This window comes from Callorhinus ursinus, unplaced genomic scaffold (genome assembly GCF_003265705.2).
Source record: "Callorhinus ursinus isolate GAN/ISIS: 27379988/994484 unplaced genomic scaffold, GSC_fseal_2.0 scaffold28, whole genome shotgun sequence".
NCBI lineage: Eukaryota > Metazoa > Chordata > Mammalia > Carnivora > Otariidae > Callorhinus > Callorhinus ursinus.
Genome location: NW_027397090.1, coordinates 10,374,752 through 10,401,998, shown reverse-complemented (window position 1 = coordinate 10,401,998; position 27,247 = coordinate 10,374,752). Strand labels below are relative to the sequence as shown.

At 44.5% G+C, this 27,247-nt stretch overlaps 1 long non-coding RNA gene across 1 annotated transcript in view; it reads left to right on the top strand.

Moving 5' to 3' along the window:
- Positions 1-27,247, top strand: part of LOC141370195 (uncharacterized) — a 127,215-nt gene that overhangs the window by 23,065 nt on the left and 76,903 nt on the right. The window contains exon 3 of the long non-coding RNA XR_012374040.1: positions 23,662-23,758. This is a non-coding gene — a long non-coding RNA (uncharacterized lncRNA). The remainder of the gene's footprint in view (positions 1-23,661; positions 23,759-27,247) is intronic.

The window sequence follows — 27,247 nt, the reverse complement described above, 5'->3', positions numbered from 1 at the left end:
TAGAGCAGAGATGAAAAGAGGTTTCAGGTACCAACTCTGACCTGTAGACTAGCAGGCTTTCCAGAAAGCTCCACTGTGCAGGCTTCTCAGGCTGTATCCAGACCTAGCAAAGATGAATGCCCTGATTGAGAAGCTGTGCATGTTGATTATGGACCCTGATACCACCTCTAGCTTTGCCACAAGGTAGTTGTATGACCTTGAACAAGTAATTTCACCTTCCTGGGCCCCAGTTTCATCACATCTCAAAAATGGAAGCTGGGTTATTCTCCGTCCCAGGCTGACATTCAGATTTTAAGATGCAGAGAGTACTTTTTGCTATGGAAGATGCAGAGAGTACTTTTTCTATTAGATTCATTTCTGAGTTACATCTTGTACAGTCCAGTAAAAAAAAAAGGGGGGGGACCCTGGATATACCATTTTAAGAAGAAGTAACTCACTTAAGCCTTAAGCTGATAGTACATTCTATTTTGATAAAGTGGCATTAATAATTTGACAGTAATACCCAGTTCATTGTGACCATGTTTGGGCTTTTAAGGTCTGATTGGGGGTTGTAGCTGGCCCAGGACCTTAGCTGCCACTTAGCCAGGCTTCTCCTCCTTCTCCTCTTTCCTTATATGTCATTTCTTCTGGCTCTAATCCTTTGTTTGCTCTACTTAACCACCACGTCCCCCGGAGTCACGAGGGGGCTGGAGCCCTGCCTTGCTGGAGGTCAAGGTCTAATTCTTATCATTTGGGTTTGGTGGTAGATAGAACTGTTGGAAGGTGGGTAGTTCGATGAGGCAAAAGGTTACAAAGACATGTTTAGATGGAGTTCTCAAGGCAGTGTCTGAGATTGGCACCGGCCGGGTCCCAGGAAATGAGCCAGGTTTGGAGAAGTCTGAAGGAAATACATGGGTTACCACCAGCAGCACCCCTGGAAGTATCTTCTCCAAATGGGGCCTCCCACAAAGTGTACTTGAGGGCCCTTCCTGTAGGCTTGTTTCTCCGGGCTGCCTCTATTTCTTCGGGTTCCAGAGAGCAGCGGCGAGCAGCCTGGTGGTCCTCAACCCCTCTGAACAGTAGACTCTTTAGGGAAGCTTTTGAAAAATACTGATGCCCAGTCCCTACTCTCAGATTCTGGATTAATCGGTCCAGGGGAAAATTGCGAACTCATTTATGGGTATATTTGAAACTCCTTGGGTGATTCAAATGTACAACTAAGGGTGAGACTCACTCCTCTAGGACCTCAACCTTACGTACTTACTTTAAAAGCTGTGCACGAAAGAAAGCCTGGTCTGCATCCCAGTGTATACACTGGCGGCCCATGGTCAGATTTGGACTGCAGATGTATTTTGTTTGGCCAACACAGCGTTAAAACAGAAAGCAAGCAAGCAAATAAACCAAAGGCCCTGAATTTGAATGCCTTTTCAGGAGGCCTGATGCTCAGCAGGGCTTTATGATTTTTGTTACCTGCATGACTTTTGTAGGTATTTGGTTAGACAGCTTCTGGTCTGCTGAGGCCAGTATATACACAGCCAGTTGTTTCCCTCTCATACTGAAGAAGAGTAGTGGGAATGATGGTGGTGGGGATGGTGGTGGGATGGGGGAGTGAAGAGGGTGTGTAGGGGTGAGGAGGTTGTGGAGGAGGGGGAGGGTGGCAAGAAGATAATCAGAAACTTGCAGACAATCTACCTACAAATTTTGACTCCCACTTCCCCTGAGTTCCTGTCTTATTGCCATATTTTTGTGACTAGAGTTGGGCTCCAGCCCCAACTACATGACAGGCTACCACCAAGGAGAAAGAGTTCTCATAGAATGGATCGATTTTAAGGACATTCATAGGGCCAGGGTGCTGGGGGATGATGGAAGGGAGAAGCTCACTCCATTGAACCCTGGTTGGTACACCGAGTTGGGTCTGAGCAAGGCTTTCAAAAATGTCATTGCTTCTGGCTTCCTCCAGCAGCCTTTGTGGGCAATGAGAAATAGTCCCCAAGGTCCAGTGCAGGGACTTTGCTTCCTTGCAAAAAATCAGAAGGTGTGGGTGGACTCCAGCGCGGGTGGTTTTCCTACCCACTGCGGTATTGCTTCCTTGCAAAAAATCAGAAGGTGTGGGTGGACTCCAGCGCGGGTGGTTTTCCTACCCGCTGCGGTATTTCTCAATATGTATAAAATCTCTTTCTGGAAAACTACTAACACCCTGTATCACAAACTCTCAGTACAGAGAATGGTACTAATTCATTTTTAACCCTTCGTTTCCACCACAGATGCTTACTTTCATTTTCCTGGGAGCAGGGGTTCCGTGGTGTAGCCCGCCGCCCCTGCTCGAGCGGTGCCCTCCTGGGTGAAGAGCAGTGACGGCGTGGGAGGCAATGAGTGGTTGATGGGCCCCGGGTCATTTTCAGTTCTATTCTTTACACTTACAGGTGGGGCCACAAAATATCAAAATTCCCTTGGCAATAACACATTACCACTAGTGGTTAAAGCTCAGGAGTAATAATAACGTGGATTGGCTGTCCATTTTCAAACTGCAAAAGCCAGCTCAAGTTTGTGGTCAGCACTTCTATCTCTGCTTCCTTTAAAGGGTGTTACAAGAGTGAGCTCAGTTCTTGTCTTAATCTTGTAAATGGGTACGCACCTGTCCACGTTGAAAGAACGCATGACACAGACACCTCCTGTTCAAATATGGTGGAAAGCAAATGGCCTGGGTTTCCTGCTGGACCTTCAGGCACCGTGGCACCTCATGCTTCCAGAGCCCCTATCCTGTACCCTCAGCTATTGGGAACTTAGCTGAGAATCGGGATGTAGTATTTTCTGTTTTCTTGTTTGTTTTAAGGCTCTGAAACACAGAAGACTTGAGTAACAAGGGACTTATTTGGGGGATGGTAGCTATAGCAATATATGCCCGGTCTTCTGGACTAGATGACACAGGAGCCATATGTCCCCTCCCTCCAAGTCACATATTCCTGCCACGGTACCACCGTGTTGGGGGTCCTTCAACAGGGACATAAGAAAGAAGAGCATCTTTATTTGAACATAACTACCTCACTATAGGCAAACATTAAATTTCTACTAAATAACTTGAGACATTTCAACTACAATAAAGATCATGAATGGGGAATCATTGTGGTTTTAATCTTTATTTCTTCCTGTGGGAGAGCATGTCATGATGTCTCTCTCTGTTCATGAGCAGCAAGGACAGAGCCGCCCTATTATTTTGGGTTTGGGGGTTTTCCTATGTCCATCTGTCCTCTTCCTCATCATGCAAGAGATTTATTGCCATCAAAATTATCTCATAAAATTATTGCCATAAAGATTATTTTTATTACTGCTGCTGATGTGCCTGTTCCTCACAGATATTTGTATTGATCTTTCTCTCTCCATGGTGTCCTGACGTCACCGTTTCATGCTGCCCTTTGTATGGACTCCCATGGCCCTGTTTTCTCTTTGGTCATCTGCTTACTGAGCGACGGGCCCCGGGTCATCTTAGACCCCACCCTGTCCGTTTGTACGCTAGGTTCATGGTCTTACTGCTCACGCCTTTTTCTCGTCCCACTTGCCATACACTGGTTATTCCAGTACTTTCTTTCTTTTTCTTTTTTTTTTTTTTAAGATTTTGTTTATTTATTTGACAGAGAGAGAAACAGCGAGAGAGGGAACACAAGCAGGGGGAGTGGGAGAGGGAGAAGCAGGCTTCCCGCTGAGCGGGGAGCCCGATGTGGGGCTCGATCCCAGGACCCTGAGATCATGACCTGAGCCGAAGGCAGTCGCTTAACCAACTGAGCCACCCAGGCGCCCCTATTCCAGTACTTTCTGACCCTGGCACGGGACTCTGTCCTGCTGTCTCAGTCGTGAGAAGGTCTGTTGCCCTAACCCCGCTGTCCTGGATAAAGTTAAATAGCTCTTTCCCTGAGCAATATTTCTTTACAAAATCTAATCCACAGAACACTAGGTAATTGAAATGTGAATACATATAATTAAAAAATGATGCTCTGTGTGTCTGTACAGAGGGACTTTTGGGGGCCTTCACTCATTCACTGATTGACTTATTTGCTACATATTTAATGAGAACTCTAGGGGACACCACTGATACCCTTCTCTGATCCCCACACATCCTTGGCTCTGTGTGCCATCCCCCCGCCTTTGTGTGCTTTGCTGCCTGTTGTTCCCAGTGTTGCCCTTCCTCTGAGCTTTGACCATGACCATTTTGACAGCTTTGACCATGCTGACATTACCTTGCCCATCTAGAGCGCTGAAACGCCTGGCAGTTTATTACCCACCATCCCCTCTCTGACCTCTGCTACCCAGGGACTTACTGGGCTGTGGGAGGGAAGATTGAATATACCAACTTCCTTGCCTCAAGAAGAAACAAACTCTGTGGAGCAGTTGATGCTCCCGTGATTCCCCAGTGGACCCAGTGGAGACTGGGACTTTCTCTGGGCATGGCTTCTTTTTCTGTTCCCTCTGGCCTCCATACTCTCTTGGCAATTTCTCCCAGGAATTGGTTCTTAATAAATCGCCGGCATTTACATTTTTGTTTCAAGGTCTGCTTCTAAGAAAACCCCATCTAAGACACGTGTGTGTGTGCGCGCGCGCGCGCATGTGCACACGCACACGCTAGGCACTATGATTAATTTCTAGTGGAAAAGGGAAGAGTGGGGGTCAGGATGAGCTAATAAGCTTTTCAGTGCTTATGGTGTGTCATTGTAAAAAATGATTTGAATATAGGAAGCCAGTTTTATGGATCACCTGATGACAACTCATGGAACAATGGTGGCGTGTGGGATGTGGTTTGAGAAACACTAGAGTAAATAAGACTGCTCTAGCTAGCATCCACGACCTTCATCTTGAATCGCTGGTCTTAGAGCCTTTCCAAGTATGACACCCACACTTCTCACCTTGTTATTTGTAGCCTAGATTATAGACCCACCTTGCCTCTCCTCACGGTGGTCTTTGCTCCCACTTGGACTCTGGTTCCCATTCTCCTCCAGGTGTGCTGCTCTAGGTAATATCTGTGTACTTCCCTTTTTCACCATCTGGGAAACCTTTTCCTGTGAAACCACCAGCATGAGCAGCTTCCAGACCTCCCCACCAGCAGGGGGCAGTGTTTCACATCCAGGGAGCAGGATCCAGGCACCCTCCCAAAAACGCAAAAATGAAACCAGGGCTGCTTCCAAAGCTCCCACCTCATGTGATCAGCTGCCCACCCCAAGAAAAGTCCTGTTAACTTTCTTCTAACTCTTTCCTCCCCACTGGGTACGGATTACAAGGCGCTAAAAGGCATGCAGGTGTTGAGAGAGATTAGATATTTTGCAAAGAGGGGAATAGTTCAGGTGTTTGGAATCCATTTAATTGCTGGCATAAAGCAGAATTTTAACAAGCTATGTTACCTCATTTTTGATTACACAGCAGATGAGAAAGAAGATGCGTGAGCCGTGGTGTTAGGGATGGGCAGCGAAATAGTGAGCCAACAGGTTTAATGGGAATAGAAAGAACTCAGGAAAGATGCAGGATGCAGGCACAACCACCAGCTCTGTCGTGGAGAAAAAGTAGAACTCTACTCAGATCCCAGCCACTGCCCGGCACTTTATTGCTCTTATTTGTGGGCACAGAGCTGATTTTTACAGGGAAAAAATCAGAGTCCCAGAGAAAATGGTTAATGTAGGTCATTGTACTCTGTTTAAGAAGGCAGCAAAGAGTGTAATGCACTTTTTAAAAAGGTTTATATTCCTGGTTAAATAGTAATAGTTAACATTTGCTAACTAGTATGATCGCAGGGCTATGCTAATATAATTTTCATATTCTCCTTTAATTGTCAAAATAGCTCTACAAAGTCGGAACTGTGATCCTCCTCATTTTACAGGAGAGGAAAGTAAGATTTGAAAGGTTAAGCCTGGTGTCCGTCTGCCATACAGTTGGCATGTGGCACAACCAGCCCTGGGACCGGGTCTGTCTGATCAGAGCCCACATCTGTAATCACTGTCTTCTGTCTGCAGAACCTCACAAATGGGTTAGTGGCTCAGGGGTACCACCATCAGCTCTGTGGAGCATTCCCTCTATCCACAGACCACGTCTGAAAACGGGGCAACATTGTGTTTCTTAAAATCAGCTAGTTTCAAAATAATGTTCCTAAGTAACAGGATAAATAGAACAATAACAAAAGGTACATCAAAAAGATCTACAATTCAATCATCCCAAAAGAATGAAATAATTCGATTATGCGCATAAGTGATCTCTGGGGGGGGGGGGTGGATAAACCCCACAAACTCAGGCGCGCCTGACTTAGTTTTTATCAGTCCTTCGTTTCGCGTGTGTCTTTGCCAGTCTTCTAGATTCTTCCCCGCAGCCTCAGTCTCTGCCTCCTGCCCTCCACAAGAGAGCGCTGGGTTTCCCAGGACAGGTCACAACCAGCTCCCGGGAATGACACGATTCGACACAACATGACCACTAGAGGGAAGCAAGGAGGCCCCTATGCTTCATTTTTCTGGAGGATTCAAATCTGTTTATAAAGCCATCATTTTAAAGATGCTTTCATCCAAGTGACATACTTTATCGTGCGTGGTTGGTGCCAAAGAAAACTGTGCTCTGCAGACCATCAGGACACATCATTTCCATCTCACTAGGCCTAGTCTGATAGCAGCAGGTAACTTTGCTGGAGGCCCCAGGTATAGCTTACCTGATAGAAAAGGGACTTTCTTCTGCTTGGTCCATTCATAACATTTTGCAGGATATATTAAATCCATTAAAGTTTGCCCCAGTTCAGAAACTCATGTTGATCACCAACAACTGCAAAATATCTGATACTTTTCATTTCTTTTTTTTTTTAATGTTTTATTTATTTATTCATGAGAGTCAGAGAGAGAGGCAGAGGCAGAGGGAGAAGCAGGCTCCCTGCCGAGCAGGGAGCCCGATGCGGGGCTCGATCCCAGGACCCTGGGATCATGACCTGAGCCGAAAGCAGACGCTTAACCGTCTGAGCCACCCAGGTGCCCCAATACTTCTCATTTCTGTTTCGAGGGAGTTGTGTTAACCCGGAGTAGAGGCAAAAGGAGGGGTCAAGTATGGACAGAAGTCGCCCACATGCTCCCCAGATGAGTCACCTGTGTTCTGAAGGAACTGTACTGACTAATAGCACCACCTAAAGACTCTTTTGGGAAGACTGCAGAATGTTCCATTAGGGTGTGCTTTGAAAAGAGCTCTGTACTTATAATGACAATAATGATTACTCTGGGATTTATTTTTCAAGTACCCTCTTTGTACATGTGGCTAAGAACACATCGCTTGAATGGATACACTTAAGGTTTTTATACAAATAGCAGTGGGGGATTGGAGAAGGTTCAAGATGTTCTTCAACATGGAATAATAAACAGCCATTTTAAATGATGCCCAGGAGTATATGTATTGATAGGGAAAGATAGTCACAATATATTAGGTTTTCTCAAGTAGGATCTAAATCAGTATGGGTCCATTTATGTAATATGTCGTTATATACATACATTGAAAAAGTCTGGATGATGTATTGATCATCGCTGTACGGTTGATTTAGAAGTGATATTTCCTTTATGTTTTTCCTCCTTTTTGCTTGTCTGTGTTCACATTTTTCTGCCTGGCCATGTATTATATGTATCACTTTTTTTAAAGTTTACCAGAATACATTATATCGTTTGTATTTCCAGGGTTTGTCTGATCTTTTTACACAGGATATCCTCATAATATAATTGTCATCCCTCTTAATCATCTACTTCTCATCCTTATCCTAAATCCGCAAGACTGAAATAAGAACTGGCCGGGCGGAATGGCTGCTCTCTCGTACTGTTATACTCGCTCTCTCTTGCTTCCAGAATGTGATCCTGTGCCTCTGAAATATCCCTGCTCAAGACTCTGGCTCCTCAACACCACCCCAGTCACCTTGCCTTTCCTGTCTTCCTGTACTTCCCAAGCTCTCTTCGTAGACTTCACTCTTTCCAGTTTCTCCTTTTCCCTGATGTGGGGGGCGGGGAGGGCAGGCCTTTGTCTCGTGTACCCCACGACCTGCTCCTCCTTCTCCTTCTGGTCTCATCTGTCAAAATCATCTTGGTGCTTCCATGCCCCTTTCAAGTGCCTCTTCCCTCAGAGCTGGGAGCTCTCCCGTGTTTGGGGCAATGGGGGGATGGTGAAGCCGGGTGGTACGCTTGTGGTCCCCTGCTTTCCCCGGGATGCCAGGGTCCTTCTCATGAACCGTAACCATGTCTGCAAGCCACCACCAACCCCCACCACACTGCACTCATACCACGGGCATTTATAAGGTAAAGTGACCTATTTTGACCAAAGACAGACACAACAAACAAAAGTTAGACTCAACATGTTCCATCACAATTCCAAGATGGTTGAGGGGCGCCTGGGTGGCTCAGTCATTAAGCGTCTGCCTTCGGCTCAGGTCATGATCCCAGGGTCCTGGGATCGAGCCCCGCGTCGGGCTCCCTGCTCCGCAGGAAGCCTGCTTCTCCTTCTACCAGTCCCACTGTCTGTGTTCCCTCTCTTGCTGTGTCTCTGTCAAATAAATAAAATCTTAAAAACAATTCCAAGATGGTTGAGGAGTGAGAACCTTAATAGTATATCCGAGCATACCTTTCCTTCTAGAATCATAGGCAAGGCTTACCCAGAAATGGCTCTTGGCTCCTGACACCACTGCTGATGTAGGACAGCAGGACAAGGTGTTCTGGACCATGACCCCTGCCTGGAGCCCCCTAACTTAATTCCATTCCAACTCCTATCCATCCTTCAAGGCCAGCTAAGGTCTCCCTCCCCTGGGGGTTCTTCTGGACCAGTCGCACCCCCAGAGCGCCCACGTCACAGCACTGTTTCTCACTAGTGTTCGTGTAGTGCCGGGCACACTGTGTGAGTAAGCACACAGGCTTAACAGTCAGGCTGCTGGGTCCCGGGGGTGCCTTGGCCACCTGCAGGCTCCATGACTCTGAGCCATGTACTTGACAGCAGCTTCCTCAATCTCTTCATCTACAAAATGGGAACAATCCGTCATGCCTAGCTCATTGGGTAGTTGTGAGTATTAAATGAATTAGTTCCTGTCACATAGAGCTTTACAGATGTTCATTTTTCTCTGGATAATGCGTATTTTTCAATTTCGTCTATTGTAATTTAGCTTTCTATAGTCGACATCTTTTTGACGGGATTACTTTAGGTGCTTTGGTTGAGCTATCTGTCTCCTGTGCCTTTTCTTAATCTTTGTAGCACCCAGCCGGTAAGGTACACAGAGTCGAGGGTTAGTAATTACTTACTGCTTGACATAGGTTACGGATTGGCAAGAGCAGGGTCTTGTGGTCAGCAAAATAGATTATACCAATCTGCAAGACGTGGGTCAGTGTGCCTCACTTTCAAAGGCATCCTGTTTCAGATATACTCGGCCACAAAAGGAACGATCCTAAAACATGGTGGCCTAAAAATAATGACTCATTATTTCTCATGGTTCTGTGGTTTGACTGGGGAGTTCTGTTCGTCTACAGAATTCATCTGGAGGGTCCGTGGGGCTTGAAGGTCCAAGATGGCCTCATTCGTGCCTACCAGTTGGTGCTGGCTGTTGGCTAAGCTTCTTGGTTCTTCAACACGTGACTTTGCACCCTCTAGTAGGTCAGACAGAGCTTCCGCACAGCAGGCCGGGGGCCTCGGGAATCTAAGAGTGTTACAGTCAAAGCTCTGTCACAAAGTCTAGGCTCTGCAACTCCCATTGTCACTTTCACCGTATACTGTAGATCAGAGCAAGTCACAAGACCAGTCCAGATCCGAGGAGTGGAGAAATAGCCTCCGTCCTTTGGCGGGGGTAGTGGCAGAGCCATATTGCCAAAGAGGTGCAGACACAGGGAGGCCTGATCCACTGGGGGCCAGTACGCTGACCGTCAGCCACACTACATCCGTAGGAAGAGGTTTGGTGAACTCGTGAGGTAACAGTCTCGATAACCCTTCTCCGTTGTGTTTTACAGCCCAACAAAGGTATTCGCAACCATTTGCTGTTTTGACATTCCCAGCAATGCAAAATTCTTCTGAGACAGGAAGGAGAGGAATTGCTATCCTTATAGCATAGACTAGAAAGCCGCAGTTATACGGCTTCCCCTGACTCACAAGCAGCTATTAACAGAATTGCACTATTAGAACTGTTGCCTCTTCTTATTATGAAATATTTGTCCCACAAAAAGCGCAGAGAATAATAGAAACACCAACGCATAGGACTACTACCTAGTTTGAAGACTGGAATGTCAGACATTCCTCTGAAGCCCCCTGTGCCTCACAGCCCAGCCCGGTACCCCCCATTTCTCCACAACCATGCTCGGGAATAACGGCCATCTTGAATTTGGTGTGTACCATTCCTGTGCGTACTTCTCCCATTTTATAAATACACTTTTATTCAGAAATAGTATTACCATTTTTCATTGTTTCTAAGGCACACTTTTCCCCTGCATTTTAATATCTCTGAAATCAGGATGCCTTTATAATTAATGATGTCTTACAACAGCTGTTGGCCGGGTGGCAGCTGTGACAGGGCCAGACTGCCAGCCCATCCTCCAACATCAAAGGTGTCAGGGAAATGCTTGCGGAAAATTGCAGGGACAACAGAAGGGCACTTGGCTTACCCTTAGGAACAAAACGGTTGCAAGGAGAGGGTGGGGGAGGTGGCAAATCAGAAATGTTTAGCGATGTTCCAGGAGCAGGAATCTAAAGGTTAGCTATACCTAGTTGCAAAAATAGTTTAAGAGCTCAGTGCCAATGATGGGTAGTTTTTTTATGGGTTGTTCTCAGAAATGTTAGATCACCAGTCCTCTGGCTGGATGCAGGATGGGGAAAACAGACATGAGTAACTTTGAGTCAAAACACTGAGAAGAGAGTTTAAATGTGGAAATTAAATGAGGAATTCTTTAACTGATTTATTCCACTTACATTTTTCTTTTTGAATGCATACACAAAAATAATATATGGTAAAGAAAAAAACCTCTACTCAGTTAGAGGGTATCAAATTATGAGACAAGAAAGTATTTTTCAGAGTTTAATTTTCAGCATTTTTTGTCTGGTGCACAAAATGATGGCATATCTTATCAACTTTATGTACAGGGTGTCCAGTTGCACCTGTATTTCTGCTAACCATGGTTGTTTGCTCAATGTGATGCTTCTGAAATTTTTTAATCTGATAAACGTAGCCCCTGTTCATTCATCTTAACTGCTATATAAGATTCTCTTGTATAAATATGGCACATTCTCTGTACCCATTTTACCCATTCTCCTATTGATGAGCAATTTAGATTGCATCCACTTTATTTCAAAGAATACAGTTATGAGCATCTTGTTCATACCCTCTTGTGAACAGCATTTCTGGATCTCAGGGCACACACATCTTCCACTCACTCTACTAGACATTCCAAATGGAATTGACATTGGTCTCCAAAAGCATCTGTCTGATTCCCATCCTCACTAGTAGCGTGTGAGAGGTCCCAATGCAAGAAAGCCTTAAGTGGGTTCCCGTTCTCCTCTCTGAATCCCTCCAACTCACTTCCCTACATAGTCCAGGTGACCCCTAAAACACCGAGCGGGTCAAGTCACAACTCCACTCAAAACCCTCCAGTGGCTTTCTGTTGTGTTCCTGACAAGATCACATGGCTTACCTGATGGCCTTAACTTAGCCCTACAGCTTGAACAGGGAGCCCAATGCATGACTTGATCCTAGGCCCCTGGGATCATGACCTGAGCCAAAGGCTTAACTGACTGAGCCACCCAGGCACCCCAAGATTTCATTCTTTTTAATTGCCAAGTAAGATTCCTTTGTACCTATATACCACATCTTCTTTATCCATTCATCAGTCGATGGACATTTGGGCTCTTTCCATAGTTTGGCTATTGTTGATAGTGCTGCTATAAACACGGGGGTACAAATAGCCCTTCGAATCAGCTTTTGTGTATGCTTTGGTTAAATACCTAGGGGTGTAGTTGCTGGGGATCCTTTCAGTTCCTAACACGAGACATGCCTCTTCTCTCCCCCCAACCTCTGCACATGCCATTTCCTCTCTGGAATGCTCTCCCCAATAAACCGCACCTGCCCCACCCAACTCCCAGTTTTGCTAACTAATTCTACTCATCCTTCATGTCTAAACTTTCCCATTGCTTTCTCCCCAGAGCCATTGATCATCCCCACCTCCAGCCCCCTGGATGCCTCTCCAGTATATACTGTAGCATATTTTATAGCAACTTCCCCCATGTGACATCACATGCTGAAATCACCTCTTTACTTATTTTGACCTCCCACTAGATTTTAAGCCCCCCAAACTGGTGATGGAGGGGGCAGTGTCTATCTTGTTCACTATCTTCTCACCCAATAGATAGTTTATGTGGTGTTCAAGGAATACTGTATCTGTTGTATAAACGAGAGCATAATCAAGTCAGCCCTTGAACCCAAATTATTTGACTGCTGGTTGCTTGCACAGCCTACTACAGGTGCCCATGCCATCCTGGACTACTCCTCTTCCTAAATCTACCAATTACTAGCAGAGGGCCAGGTGGGTTGCCCAAGCCACCATGAGGAGGAAATCCCGGAGAAGAAATGGAATTTCGGTGTCAAATTACAGAAACTCCTTTAGGTTCATTGCAGCTGGCAGTCTTCCAGGCAGGCTCTTGAGTCTAGGCATGCGTGTGTGCGGGACAAATCCGTGCTGCGCAACAGGGGAGAGAAGGGAGAGAGAAGTCCCCTGGGACAGTCCTGTTTTCAGCCACCTAGGACGCACAGCTTGGGTAAGGCACATCTGGAGATGTTTGAGAAGCAACTAGACATTCTAGAAATAGAATGGAAACAGAATGGAAAAGGTTGAAGTTAACATAGAGATATTAAAAATAGTCTGGGATTATTTTGAAAGAACATGCTCTAGTTTTTCAGTATGTTTTCTAAGACAAGAAATGAATCTGGCAGATTCTGACAGCCCTGTGCTGCATCTCAAGAAAAAGGCAAAAAACATTTAGTGTTTAGAATGTCTATACTGACTGTGGATTTTTGGCAGAATAACACAATCCTGAACTTAGGAACCCATTATCTTCTGGGTTAAACAGCACAGGCTGACATCTCCTAAATCAGTGGCTCTTACACTCTGGGATACATCCGATTAACCAAAAGATCACAAATGGCTGGACCCCACACTCAAGAGTTTCTGATTCACTCGGTCTGAATGAGGCAAGGAATTGATATTTCTAAAAAGTTGCTAGAATAACAGACAAGAATGAAATCCTGATATTTGCTATAGCCTGGGTGAACCTCAAAAACATTATGATAAGTGAAAGAAGCCAGACACAAACGGCCACTTATGGTATGATTCCATTTACATGAAATACCCAGAATAGGCAAATCCGTAGAGACAGAAAGCAGATTCGTGGTTGCCGGGGGCTGGGGGGAGGGGTCATGAGGAGTGACTCCTTAATGGGTACAGGATTTCCTTTCAGTTGATGAAGATGGTTCACAGCCAGTTAGAGGGGATAGTGGCACAACACCCAACCGTGTAACTAAGTGAGAATGAATTGTACAATTTAAAATGGTCACTTGGATGTGATGTGAATTTTAGCTCAATTCTTAAAAGTTCCTAGGTCATGTTAAGACTGCTGGTCCAGGGACCACATTTTGAGAACCACTGGCTCAAGCTACAGGCACACAGAAGGGAAGAGACTGAAGGAGGGCTGAACTCTGAAGTGAGTGGAAGCTTCTATGCAATCCCCCATGCAGGTCTATGACTGAGAACTCCAGAAGTCTGAAGCAGTTGTTACCTTGAAATCTCTGTTCTCACTTTGGGCTGGGACCCAAAACCGGCAGCGACGCCACATTCCACATTGAAGCCCTGGGCCACCTAAGGGAAGGAGGTAGCTGAAAACCAGGTTTGCCCTTCTTAGCTCATCACTTGCCTCTGGCTTATAAAGAGGGTTTTCTAGGGTGAGGGGATAGTTGTGTAATAGAGAAGAAAAACATTTTGGTGTCATCAGTGGTGTTCTGCGAGGCTGACCTCATGTGTTGGCGAAGGGGTGAGACTCCCTCCCTTTCACTTCCGGTCAACCTTGTCTCCTGACACTGTTTGCCATCCTAAGGCTGTTACTCTTTTCAATGAACTTGAGAAGGTGGAGACCATTTCATCCCGATTGCCATGTGTTGAAAGAGGGTTGAACCTGGAGCCAGAAGTACTAGGCTTTGCTCTCAGTTCTGCCTCTCTCTGGTTGACTGCCTTGACCAACTTGTTTACTTTCTCTGTGCGTGTTTCCTCATCTGGAAGATGGGACTAAGAATAACCCATTCACAGGGCTCTTGTGACACGCAAACAAGGTAACTTTAAATTATTGTTATGATTTCACACAGTTATGATGTCGATGTACTTTTGTCTTCACTGATCTAATCCCTTCATCTCAAATCCTGTGAGTGATGCCTCCCCTCACCTTCCTGTGGCTACACCTGAAAGATAGTTTTTGCATGGACTACAACATAATGTGGATTTGTGTTTTATTAGAGAGAAATCAATCCCGCTTTAGAAGACAAAAACGAATGGCACGTATAGATACATAGGTTGGTCACCGAGGGGCACAACAGAGTATGTCGAACAGGTAAATGTTGAACATAGGAAAAAATGGAAGGACCAGGAGACATCTAGTAATCATGATAGAATCAGTATTCTTGACACCTTACATTGACTGCAACGATGATGGTCCTTCTGGCCCCTTATGTTCTGTGCCCAGGAAATCTAGGTGAAGACCATAGCTGCTCATCAGGCTAACAGATAAACTACAGCTTTGGCCGAGTGTACTTGCTCCTGTGTTTCTTCAAAGGAGCAAATGTGTGTTGTTAACTCTAGACCTTTCATCTGCCCATCTCCCTTGCTCAAGCCGTCTACTCTGGTCCATGTACCTATACTATGGAGAGTGGGAAGGATCGGTGGTTGCCAGGAGCTAGGGGTTCTTAGAGGTGGAGGTGGGGGTTGACTACAAAGGGGTGGGGCATTGGCGAATTTGGAAGAAGGGTGGAATTGTTCTGTATCATGACCGTGGTGACAGTTTCATTATTCATTGGCCAAAATTCACAAAATCATAAACGGAAAGGGATAAATTTTATTGCATGTCAATTACGCCTTTATTAAAAAATAAAAATAACTATGATATCCAAGTCCTTCCCCAAAATATTACAGTTTGTTTGTTCTGGGACAGAGCCCAGGGATTGTTTTATAAAAGCTCCCCAAGTGGGGAATATCTGCTTCTGTCCAAGGTGGAGTAACAGGGAGTGGGTTTTTTCTTTGCACCTGAGACAGCTAAAAAACAGAAAAAATACATGAAACAATAGTTTTCAAGTTGTTGGACATCAGGAAACGAAGGACCATGAGCCCTGCAACTGGAGGGTGGTAAGTTGTTTATTATCTTGATTTTGGTGATGGCCTCATGGAGATATAGAGATATAGATATATATAGATCAATCTATCTATCTATCTGTCTATACATATAAACTTACCAAATCGTTCATTTTCCTTGTGTGCACTTTATTGTACATCAGTTATACCTCCATAAAGATTGGGTTTCTTTTCTTTTCTTTTTTTTTTTTTTTTTAGTTCCCCAGTTGATTCCAAGAGTATAGGTAGAACTGAGAGTTATCAGCCCAAACATATGACCTTACTTGGCCCTGAGCCTTGTTCCTAATAATTTAACCCCAATGGAACATGGCTAAAGAACATAAAGTATTAAAGTTCATTAGAAGACTTACTTTGTTTAAATGGAACTCACTCTAGAAAATAAGTTTGCACTTGCAGGAATAATATTTTTTGCTAATGATTCTTCTGATAGCTCACCGGGAAGAAAGAGGAACTTGACCTTCCATGAAGAATTTTTAAGATTAGTACAAAAAACATTAATAATGACTCCTGGGCAATTTACAGTATGTGTTAAAAGCTTAAAACTGTTGATAACATTCGACTCGGAATTTAAACTAAGGAAATAGGAAGTGGGCTCAGGTGTGCCATTGCTACAGTGTTATAAATAGCAGAACACATGAATGAACTCAGTGTCCAAACAGAGGGAAGCAGTTGCACAGATTATATGGTATGCCAGTCAGGATAGAGTAGGTCTGGCTCAAAGAATGCTGTGGAAGGATTACCTAATGATAAGAAAATGGCTGCCAGATAGGATGCTTTTGGTCACAAGTAGCAACAGATCATGAACCACAAAGCTGTTTATCTTACCATGTGACAAGATGCACCATTTAGGGATGGTTGCAAGGTTGGTGAACTCAGAAGCCTGGCAAGGAGCAACAGTACTGGTTCTGCGAGTCTTTCTTTTCCTGGCTGATCCTCTCAGGCTCACTCCTTCCCCTCGCCAGCCTGCAAAACGGCTGCCCTGGTTTCCGACACCTCCAGCATGAGGAGAAGCCTCTTTTTGCAGGTCAGTTTTTTTGGTTTTTGTTTTTAAGACCAAAAGAATGTTTTCCAGAAGCTTCCGACAGACTTCCCTCAGGTTTCTTTGGCCAAAATAATGTCACACGCTTATTCCCCAGCCAATCACTGACAAGACCAGGGGAATTATCTGGAAGGGCTCTCTCCCAGGCTGGAGAAGATCCCAGCCTTCCCTCCGGCGCAAGGCTGGCCTATATCTGAACAAAATCAGGGTTGGCTGGTAAAGCAGAAAGGAGAGAAATGGCTATTAGCTAGGCTAACACAAACAATGAATGTGATAGAATTCCATTTTTAGAAATAAAAGTGAATGTAGATAGGCCCAGGAAGAAAGGATGAAATGCTATACATTTTTAAATGTTATCTCCACTTGGTGGGATTACAGAGAGTATTTGTTTTTCTTATGTCTGCGTTGCCTTTTGTCCCCTAAATTTTCTGTAATGAATATGTAATGCATTTGAACCACAGGAAAAACCTCAAGAAATGTTATCTTAAAATATTTACAGCCCTCACCAGGGCTTTTTGAAAAGTAAATAGTAAGAGCAGTTACATAAGCTCAAACCCAGGGCATTGAGCTGAGCTTGGAATCTGTATGGTGCAGCCTCCGAGGCTGGGGCCTCCAGCACCCGGGGGCCCCACGGAGATGCCAGCAGGTGTGCCTGAGGGGGCTGCCCCTGCTGCTGGCAAGACTGGGACCAGTCGGTTCTCTTCCCATACCAGAGTGCTGGGCAGCACAAACCACATTCTAAACGCCAGTCCTCAGAGCCTGGGGGCAGAGGAGTGACTGTAGACCATACTAGAAAACAGGGTTACCCAGGGACCCCTGGCCCCGCCACAAGCCAGAAGATAGGACTGGTAGAAAGGAAACAGAAGGCATGAAGAAGACAAAAAGCAGCAAGGTCACTGTATCCCCAGAGCACACCTGTGGTAACTTGACCCAGAAGCACATACTTGTGGCCATGTCAGACTGGAATAGTATCCGGGTGTACCCTGAGCATCATGTATGGTCACTTCTTGGTCCATACCTGGGACTCAAAGGGATGAAGGAGACCAAGAATGGCCAGAGTTGGCCAATACTGAGAAAAGGCATTCAACAGCCAAGACATTCTGTGACAATCTACATGTAGTCACCAAACCTCTGAGCTCCTCTCTCAAACCCAACCAAGCCTGGCCTTCGCATCCAGCCCAATGCTGGGGGAGATGAGCGAGGTGGCCCCAGGGGAAACCAAACCCACCAGCTCTAGACTAACCCAGACCTCAGTTCCTATCGGACGCCAGCTCCTAGTTGTTCACATTTGGGCAAGCTCCTTCACCTCCCTCTGCCTTTTTTTTTTTTTCCAACCTGTAAAATGGGGATAAGGCTGCTTAAGGCATTAAATGAGCGAGCTCATGCAAGGCGTGACAAACGCCAGCTCCGCCTAAGTGATGATGCTGGAAGGGTCGCAGGTGCCACCGCACACCTCCACGGGCTACAAGGAGTCCTCTCCCTCCTCCTCATCGTGGGCTCTGAGCATCGACATTAATCAAGTGCTCTGAGGCCAGGACTCTGGAGTTGTCAGAGTTGCTTTTCTGAATCGAGGTTCTAATGGAGGCAGATCACAGGGGCTCGTTCTGGCCAAAAAATAAATGATTTTTGGAAAATTTTATCCGGCTAACTTCACCTGCTCACAGCTGGACCACCTTCCGCCGGGGAAGTGAGCTCTCACTCTGGGGAAAAACAACGAGGGGCTGAAGGGAGAATATCAGTTTAAGGGCACTTCCATCTGGAAGGATTAGGTGGGCCGTGGAAGGATGGGACCAGAAGAGGAAGAAAGAGAAAGCAACCGGAACCAGACACTGGAGTGAGTCCTCTGTCTGGGTGAAGCTGCAACGTTGATTTCTTTCCTTTGGAAACACTGAGTTCGTTGTTGTTCCTGTTGTGTGTGGGGGGGGGGGCGGTTAGCCTAGCCCAGCCCAGGGAACAGCTCATAGGAGCTTGAGGTGAGGTGGATAATAAATTCTCACCAGTGAATATTTCTTTTTTTTTTTTTTTAAGATTTTATTTATTTATTTGAGAGAGAGAGAATGAGAGACAGAGAGCACGAGAGGGAAGAGGGTCAGAGGGAGAAGCAGGCTCCCCGCCGAGCAGGGAGCCCGATGAGGGACTCGGTCCCGGGACTCCAGGATCATGACCCGAGCCGAAGGCAGTCGCTTAACTAACTGAGCCACCCAGGCGCCCGCCAGTGAATATTTCTGGACCATCAAAGTGTTTCATTCATTCCACCTAAGACCCCTTAGTCCCACAGTAGACACTGGGGGATCTCTCCAGTGGGGAAAGTAGTTTTGGTTGCCTATCTGGACACTGAATTAGGGTTCAATAGCTATTGTAACTGTCTTGAATTGGGGAGGGGGGAAGGTGGGGCAGGTGAAGAGAACTCTCAGAGTCATGTTTGTTTACCCACATTGCATAAACTGGAAGTGGGGCCCCTACAGAGCTCGTCAGGCTGTTAAAAAATGCTCCATGACAAAATGTGGCCAATGTGTCAGAGCCTTTGTACTCCCCGGACTTTTTTTAACCTAAAATGTTTTCACGTGTTTCTGTATTTTATCTAAGAAAAGGAGTGCATTTGTAAAAATAAGGAGTGGTGTTTTCCAGGTTTGCATTTGATTAATAGTGCATTTGAGATTTCAGAGATCATACAGTTAGTGAGTTTAAACACGTGGAGGAACTGAGACTCAGAGGTAAAGGGGCTTATCCTAGGTCACAGAGCTTTCTGGTTTCATGTAAATATTTATGGATTCAGGTGTGTATTTACTAGTCTTTACTAGTTGATAGTGGTAAATAATCCCTTTATTAGATATGTCATTTGCAAATATCATCTCCCCTGCCTACCCCCCCAATTGTAACTAATCTTTATTTCAGGGTAATGCATGGCCATATTTTAAGAAGCCTAATAGCACTACTGAATTTACAACTGGAAACAGTGGTCCCCATCTTTGAATGCAGCTCCTCAGAAAGAGCCACCTCCTAATCTGTCAACTGCTACCTCTGGCTTGTGCCTCCATGTTTTTAATCAGCCAATGCCGAATCTCTCTCACTCTTTTTTAAGATTTTATTTATTTAGAGAGAGAGAGAGAGTGCACATGCACGAGCAGGGGGAAGGGCAGAGGGAGAGAGAGAATCTCAAGCAGACTCCGTGCTGAGTACAGAGCCCCATGTGGGGCTTGAACCCATGACTCTGAGACCATGACGTAAGCAGAAATCAAGAGTTGGATGCTAAACCAACTGAGCCACCCAGGTACCCCAACACCAAAATTTCTTAAGTTACCAACTTAAGGCATAATCTACTGATTTCTTAATTTGCAAGGTGAAGATTTAGTACTTCACTAATCCCCCCTCACCCCTGGCCCACCTATATTTGGCAGTTATTTTTAAATTTCTGATTAAATAAAGAATCAGCAAATAAATTATTACAGCCATATAAATAATCTTTCCTACTGAGTCAAGTAATATGTTATGATTTTATTTCCTTTCTGTTTTCAAAATTTTCTTGTTCTTGGAGTTAATAGTAACCTTATATTTTAAAATTTCCTTAGTTATCCAGATACTGTCATTAATTCTTGAACTTGCCAATGGAATATACTTTCCCACCAGCCCTATTTTCCACATACATCAGGTTTCCTTCCAGTTATTGTTCCTGGCTGGGTCTCCCCTGGAACCCCATCTTCCTGCTCCCAGCCAGCCGGGAGCTCCCTAGCATCTGCCCAGACATCAAGCCGGGGCTGCCCTTCACAGGAAATCCTTCTGTCTTGAGTTGGGGTCCCCTGTTTCCTAACCCTATGTATTTTTTCCTGGATGAATAACTTACTCGTTTTGGTGGAGTACTTTCAGAGAAGTGGTGCAGGAGATGTAAAAATTTTTTGTGCAAATGGCTGTATTCTACCCTCAGACTTAGTTGATAGTTTGGCTGGGCATAAGCTTTTCCTTTAGAATTTTCAAGGCATTGCTCCTTTGACATCTGGCTTCCCATGTTCACATTTAGAATATCTGAGGCCACCGTGACTTCTAATTTTTTTCTACGATCTATTTCTAGGGATGTTCTCTTTATCCCTTTACAGGGCAAGATTATGTTGAGCATCCACTAGATATTAGACATTTTGTTAGAAGCTTTACATGCACTCACCTTGTTCAGTCCTCACCAAAGATAAACAAACAAATCTGAAATAGAAATTACTTTATCTCTTTTCTAATAAGGTAAATGAGACTCAGAGAAGGGGAGGGAATTACCCAAAACATGGGGCCTGTCATAGGTTCTCTCATGGAAATTTCTCCTATCATGTCTCTGTCATGTGTCCTACCTGATTGTCAGTGGGCCCTGCTTCTCACGGTCACTCATGGACCTCGGTTCCTGAGGCTCTAACTAAGCATGTGCTTCCATGACTAATGCAGCAGCAGGAAGGGAAATGACAAATCTCATAAAGGTCTCACAGCTTCTGCCTGGAAGTAACAGGTTTCATTGGCCAAAACCTGTCACATGCTATCCCTTACTTTCAAAGGCAGTGGAAGTATTTCCATGGGAGAATTCCTTCCTGGCCTTTTCCCAGAAATGCTTATGTGGTTGTTTTCTGTTTTTGTTTTTGTTTTTTTTCCCCAAATCTCAAGTCCCAGTAATATTTAGCCAAGATTGGGAAAACAGGAAAAAGTTGTGATCCTCCCGCAATATTAAAAATGGAAGAATCAACATAGAAATGTTACTGGTTCAGAGGACTGACTTGTGTCAAGTTAAAAGCAAGACCAAGAAACACTAATGCACAGAATCAAAGGTTAAGGTGACTTTTCCAGGAACCAGGAAAGCGGCACCCTGGAAACCAAGAGCATCTAATGAGTCAGTCTTGCCGGGTAGTATTGTTGTGTTATGTGTGTTCAGGGCCCTGGCTGCTACATGAGTCATTCTTACAAATAAAATAAATTTCCATAAGTTATGCATAGTAGACCTCATACAAGTCCTGTGAGTTATGTTGGAAGAAATCAGTTTTGGAAACAAAGTATATCCTTAAATTGGCAATTCCAACACATGCTCCTATTTACTGCTGTTAACTTTGGTAGGAGATCTGACTGTTATGTTACTGGAACACAACCCAGTAACGTTCACTGGTGTTTTCCAGTGTTTGAATGTTCCCTCCAGGCTACAGGTCTTTGTAAACACTTTAATGGAAGAAATGCAAAGAGCAGATGATGTGAATATTGTGGAATACTCTGATGGGAAATTAGAAACTGAACAAAAATCTGAATTAGTAAAAGCAGTATCAATTTCAACAGCAAAATCAAAGCCAGGGCAAGAAGACAAGAAAAATAAATATTTTTAATTTTTGTCATTAAAAAAAGAAATAAGCTTATAGGAAGCTATAGGTACTCTAAAGCTCAACTCAAAGGTGCTCTTGGATGCACTCCTAACATTTGAACAAATGTCAAGGCAAAAAGGGAAATTGGTCAGGAGTTAATGCCTTGTATGTTTTAAATTTTCATTTTAATAATAATACCTTATAGAAATATTTGTTGCAGCTACATTCCATTTGTATAACAATTTTTATTTGACATTTATCTTGTGTCCCTTTCCCTTCTTTTAATATGTTCTCTTGTCAAATGTCTACATAAGGAAAAGATTATTTTTACGTGTTATTGAAACATATAATCTTACCATAAGAAATTGATTCATAATAACAAACCATGCACTTATTATTTTTTTTAAATATTTATTTATTTGAGAGAGAGAGAGAGCACAAGCAGGGGGAGCAGCAGAGGGGGAGGGAGAAACAGGCTCCTTGCTGAGCAGGGAGCCCGACTCAGGACTCCATCCCAGGACCCTGGGATCATATGAGCCGAAGGCAGATGCTTAACTGACTGAGCCACCCAGGTGCCCTCTTGTTATTTTTTAGTGAAAACCTCCAGCAGTATGATCCTATTACAGAAAAATGACTTGATGGTCATTATGGTTACACATTAATTATTGTCATGAAAACTACAGAATAATTTATGGTTTCAGAATTCCTGGGAATTCTCATTTCTTACTCCCAAATCCCAAAGACTGATGCCTCTCAGGAATTTGGAAGTACTAAGCAGTGGGGGATAGAACTTACCAAGAACCTGAAATGACCATAGTTAGAAATATTTGGTGAATTGTACTAAGTACCACCCAAATGACAAAGGAAGAATCCAAATATTTCTTATTCCAGGACTCATGTTTTGTCCTCTACCTGAAACTTCCTCTATTACCACTGGGTATTAATATTCATTCATTCATTCATTCATTCATCCATCCATTCATCCATCCAACAAGAATTTCCTGGACCCCATGTGTGCAGGAATCATACCGTTCTCGCACAGAGATGTTCAATCAGTATTTGTGTTGACTGCCTGATTACCAGGCACCGAAAGGTGCTCTAGCAGGAAACACTGGTTCTGAAGGAGTGACACATAGGATAGCCCCCTTTTGATGGGGAGTAGAAGGTTAAGTCAAGAGAACAACAGGGCCGTTGGAATGGAAAGTATGGAGGATGGCTGGTGGAGTCCCACTTAGTGCTGTAAGTACTCTTGAGACAAAGGGAGAGAAGGGGGGAGTCCTGAAGTAAAGCCAATGGGCTTCTGAGAGAAAGATGAGAGGTTGCCAAGACACGGAGCACACACGGACTTTGACGTCTCCCAGTCCTGAATTCAAATCCTAATTCTGCGGTCGTGTCAAATTGCTAAAGTGTTTGGAGTCTTGGTTTTCTCATTTGAAAAATAGGAACAACAATACTTAACCTCAAAGCGTATAATGAGAGTTAAATATATCTATATTTACTTAAAATACATCAGACTCTTGGTGCAGCCTTTGTAAATGCTCAGTGAGAGCCATTTATCATAGTTTATTATCATTTTGCCTGGTCCTCAATATTCTTGAGAATTTTCAAATATTTATGAGTAATGTGCCATATGAAAATTTAGAAAGTTCTTCTGGAAATTTCTTCAATGAATCAAGACTTTTCGCCTCAGGGGAGACTATTTAAAATGTAGTCTGACTTCCTGGAGGAAAAAAAAAAAAAAAAAAGACCTGAGCTTTCATATTTCCTTTTTCATTCAGTGATGGGAAAGGTTTTTCTTAGCCTGTTTGTCCTGAAACCATGGATACAGCATAAAAATAAAAGAACGTGGCTGCCCTGGGATTTGAGATGCATGTGATACTCAGAAAGCATAAATAAATATATCCGATATGTTTCCAATATCTTTTCTTTCAAGGTAAATGTGGAACCCTTCGCTCCTCCAGCCAGTTGCGGGGTCATGGCGCGCCCTCTGGTGGCCCTTCTATGAGCAAGCTTGAAGGAACTACCCCCTGGTGAGTACTTTTCTCCTCAGCTAAGAAGGCGGATCCACAGTTTGGGGGCTGTTTTCTACAGCCAGGGTTCTGGAAATGGCTAGGTCAAATCTGTTTCCACGATTTTCTAAGGGAATATTGCCTTGTGGATGCACATTGATGAGTTTTATTTTTTTCAAGAACACCTTCCATGTATATGTCACCTTACGCCTGTCTTGATCCGTCTGGCCAAAAGTGAGGCCAGTAAGTACATAAGTAAGTAGGTAAGTAAGTAAGAGGTGGCGCCATGATGACAAATATTCCTGGCAAAGTGGGCTGTGGGGATACCACAGTAGGGAGTTGAGACATACCACTTTAACCAAATGATCCTTACTACAAAGGGGAGCTGCCGAAAGGTTTAATGACTGGGAAGGTGGAAGGGGCATGATCACATTTCTACTGCAGAAAGGCCACTCTGGCTGAAGTGAGAAGAATGGATTGTAGCGCACAAAATCTTGGAGATCAGAGGACAGTCAGGAGGAAATTGCAGAAGAGCGGGTGTGGGACGATTATAGTCTGGACCAGGTGGTGCAACAGGGCTGGAGAGAAGAGGATGAATTCCTGGAGTTGTTGGGAAGGTATCATCATGCAAGACTTGGCTGTTAATTAGATGTGGAAAGGAAAAAGAGTCAGGAGTAGAGAATGTTTCCCAGATCTTTGGCTTGGGCAACAGGGTAGATGGTGGCAGTGTTCAGTGTAATTGGAACTGTGGGGGAGACGCAGGTTTGAGGGAGTGACCCCCCTCAGAGGAGTTAAGTTTAGGACACGCTCAGGTAGAGGAACCCGTGGAATCTCCAGGTGGGGAATGCCAGGTCTCTTGCTCATCTGACTTTTAACCCAAGCTCTTTCCACCATGCTTGGCTGCCTCATCCTCCAGACATGGATCAAACTTTGGAATGGTGGGGAGTAGGTGCTCTCAGGAACCTTTAGGCCTGTTGGCCCAAATGATTTGCCCTGGGTATCCCTTTTGGTCTTAGGGAAGGAATAATGGAGAAGGAATGCAAGGAGGAAACCTCAATATTACAATATTCCTTTTTCCAAAAGCATCTACCCACCGTTGTAATACTGTAATTAACTCAGGCAAGGGTCATCAATGGAAGTTAAAACCAGTTTGTTCATAAACAAACTCTCCACACAGTCTAAAAGTATCTCTCTAAAGATTTATTGTGAGGGCGCCTGGGTGGCTCAGTCGTTAAGCATCTGCCTTCGGCTCAGGTCATGATCCCAGGGTCCTGGGATCGAGCCCCACATCGGGCTCCTTGCTCCGCGGGAGGCCTGCTTCTCCCTCTCCCACTCCCCCTGCTTGTGTTCCCTCTCTCGCTGTCTCTCTCTGTGAAATAAATAAAATCTTTAAAAAAAAAAGATTTATTGTGACAAAAAAAGGGTTACGTTTAGAGTGAAGAAACATGGTAACACCACCAATGTCCATTCGCAGAGTATTAATTATAAAAAGGAAGGATTTCTCTCAAGTGGAGAAACCACCTGGATACTATTTAAGCCCATGATCGAAGTTAATGTCATCAGCAGTGGGACAAACTGACAAGGGTGCCTCACAATGGGATGTGCTGAGAAGGACCCAGCATGTACATAATTTGAACTCGTCCAAAGGAAACACCACACAAACCAAATTCAAAGGACATGCTGGAAAACCATAGGTCTATACTCTTCAAGAATATCAGTACAATGAAAAGACAAAGGTTGAAGAACTTTTCTGGAATAAAAGAGACTAAAGAAACATGACAACAAAGTGTAAATATGTGATTCCTGATTGGGAAAACATGTTATAAAGGGAAATATCAGAGAGACTGGCAGAATTTGAATATGATCACATTCGGTAATAGTATCGTATCAATGTTGAATGTCCTCACTCTGATCATTATACAGTGCCCTTGTTCTTAGGAGACATTTGCCCACATGTTTATGTGGAAAGGGTCAGGATGTCTGCAATTTACCTCAAACATTTCCTGTCTCAGTCCATGCAGGCAACTGTAACAAAATACCACAGACAGGGTGACTTATAAACAGCAGAAATTGATTTCTCCTCGTTCTGGACGGTGGAAGTTCAAGATCATTGATCACTGTGCCAGCATGGTTGGGTGAGGCCCCTTCCAGGTAGCGGACTTCTTCTCATACCCTTACGTGGCGGATGGGCTGGGGAGCTCTGTAGGGTCTCTTTTGTAAAGGCAGTACTCCTCATCATTAGCGCTCTGTCTTCATCACCTAATACTTCCCGAAGGCCTCACCTCCTCATAACATCCCACTGGAGGTTTGAATTTCAACACATGAATTGGGGAGTGGGGCACAAACATTCAGCCTATGGCGGTTCCTGACAATAGTATTAATATGCGGGGCGCCTGGGTGGCTCAGTCGGTTAAGCATCTGCCTTCAGCTCAGGTCTTGTTCTCAGGGTCCTGGGTTAGAGATCTGCTTCTCCCTCCCTCCCTGCCCCTTCCGCCTTGTGCTCATGCTCTCTGTCTTAAATACATAAAAAATAATAACATTAATATGTATATATGTATAGAGAGACATAAAGCAATAATGGTAAAATATTAATAACTGGTGAATTAAGAGAATATAATGTTCCAAGTACTCTTTTGGCAGTGTTTCTGTGGCTTATTTTTTTTTTCAAGATTAAAAAAAAAGAAGTCTACCCAACCCATACACAAGTAGTGGGGATTCTGAACACAGAAATTGAACCAGTGTGGCTTTTTTTAAAGTCAAATACAGTAATATTATCTTGTATAGCCACTAAATTCCATCTTGATGAAATGTCAAAATATGAAACAGGTGAAGGAGTAATTTCCTGTGCTGCCAGGCTCTTAAGAATGTACAGTATTTGCTGTCAATTTAGAACCTGCAGTGTTTAGAGAGGAATTTGTTGTCTTTTAAATGGAGACACCTCGACTGAAAGCTCCCGAGGGCCAAAGAGCAGCTAAATAAAGCATGCGCTGCCCCGGGCAGGTGTCCTTGTGCTCCAGCCACGCGGCCGTGGGCGGCCTCCAGAGCCAGGCAGGTTGCACTCGTACTGGCTGTTCCTGCTTGGGGGGCGGGGGGGGCGGCGGGGAGAGCAGGGGCTCTTCCTGGATCTCTCTCACTGCCCAGGTGAGCTGGTGCAGGAAGTCAGGGAATCAGAGCGCTGAAATGGATCTTGGAAGGCGCCCAGGCCATCTCTCTCCTGCCCATCTGTAGCTTCAGTCTCCTCTACACCATCCCAACCCGAGTGGTCAGCCAATCCCGGTCATAGCCGGTGACTCAGATCCCCAGACAGCCCCTCCGTTTTCAAAAAGCTTGAGTCGTCTGAACGTCATTTCTCTTAAAAAAGAGGTATCCATCAAAAGGAATGAGGTCTTGCCATTTGAAACAACGTGGATGGAGCTGGAGGGTGTTGCGCTCAGTGAAATAAGTCAATCAGAGAAAGACATGTATCCTATGACCTCACTGATATGAGGAATTCTTAATCTCAGGAAACAA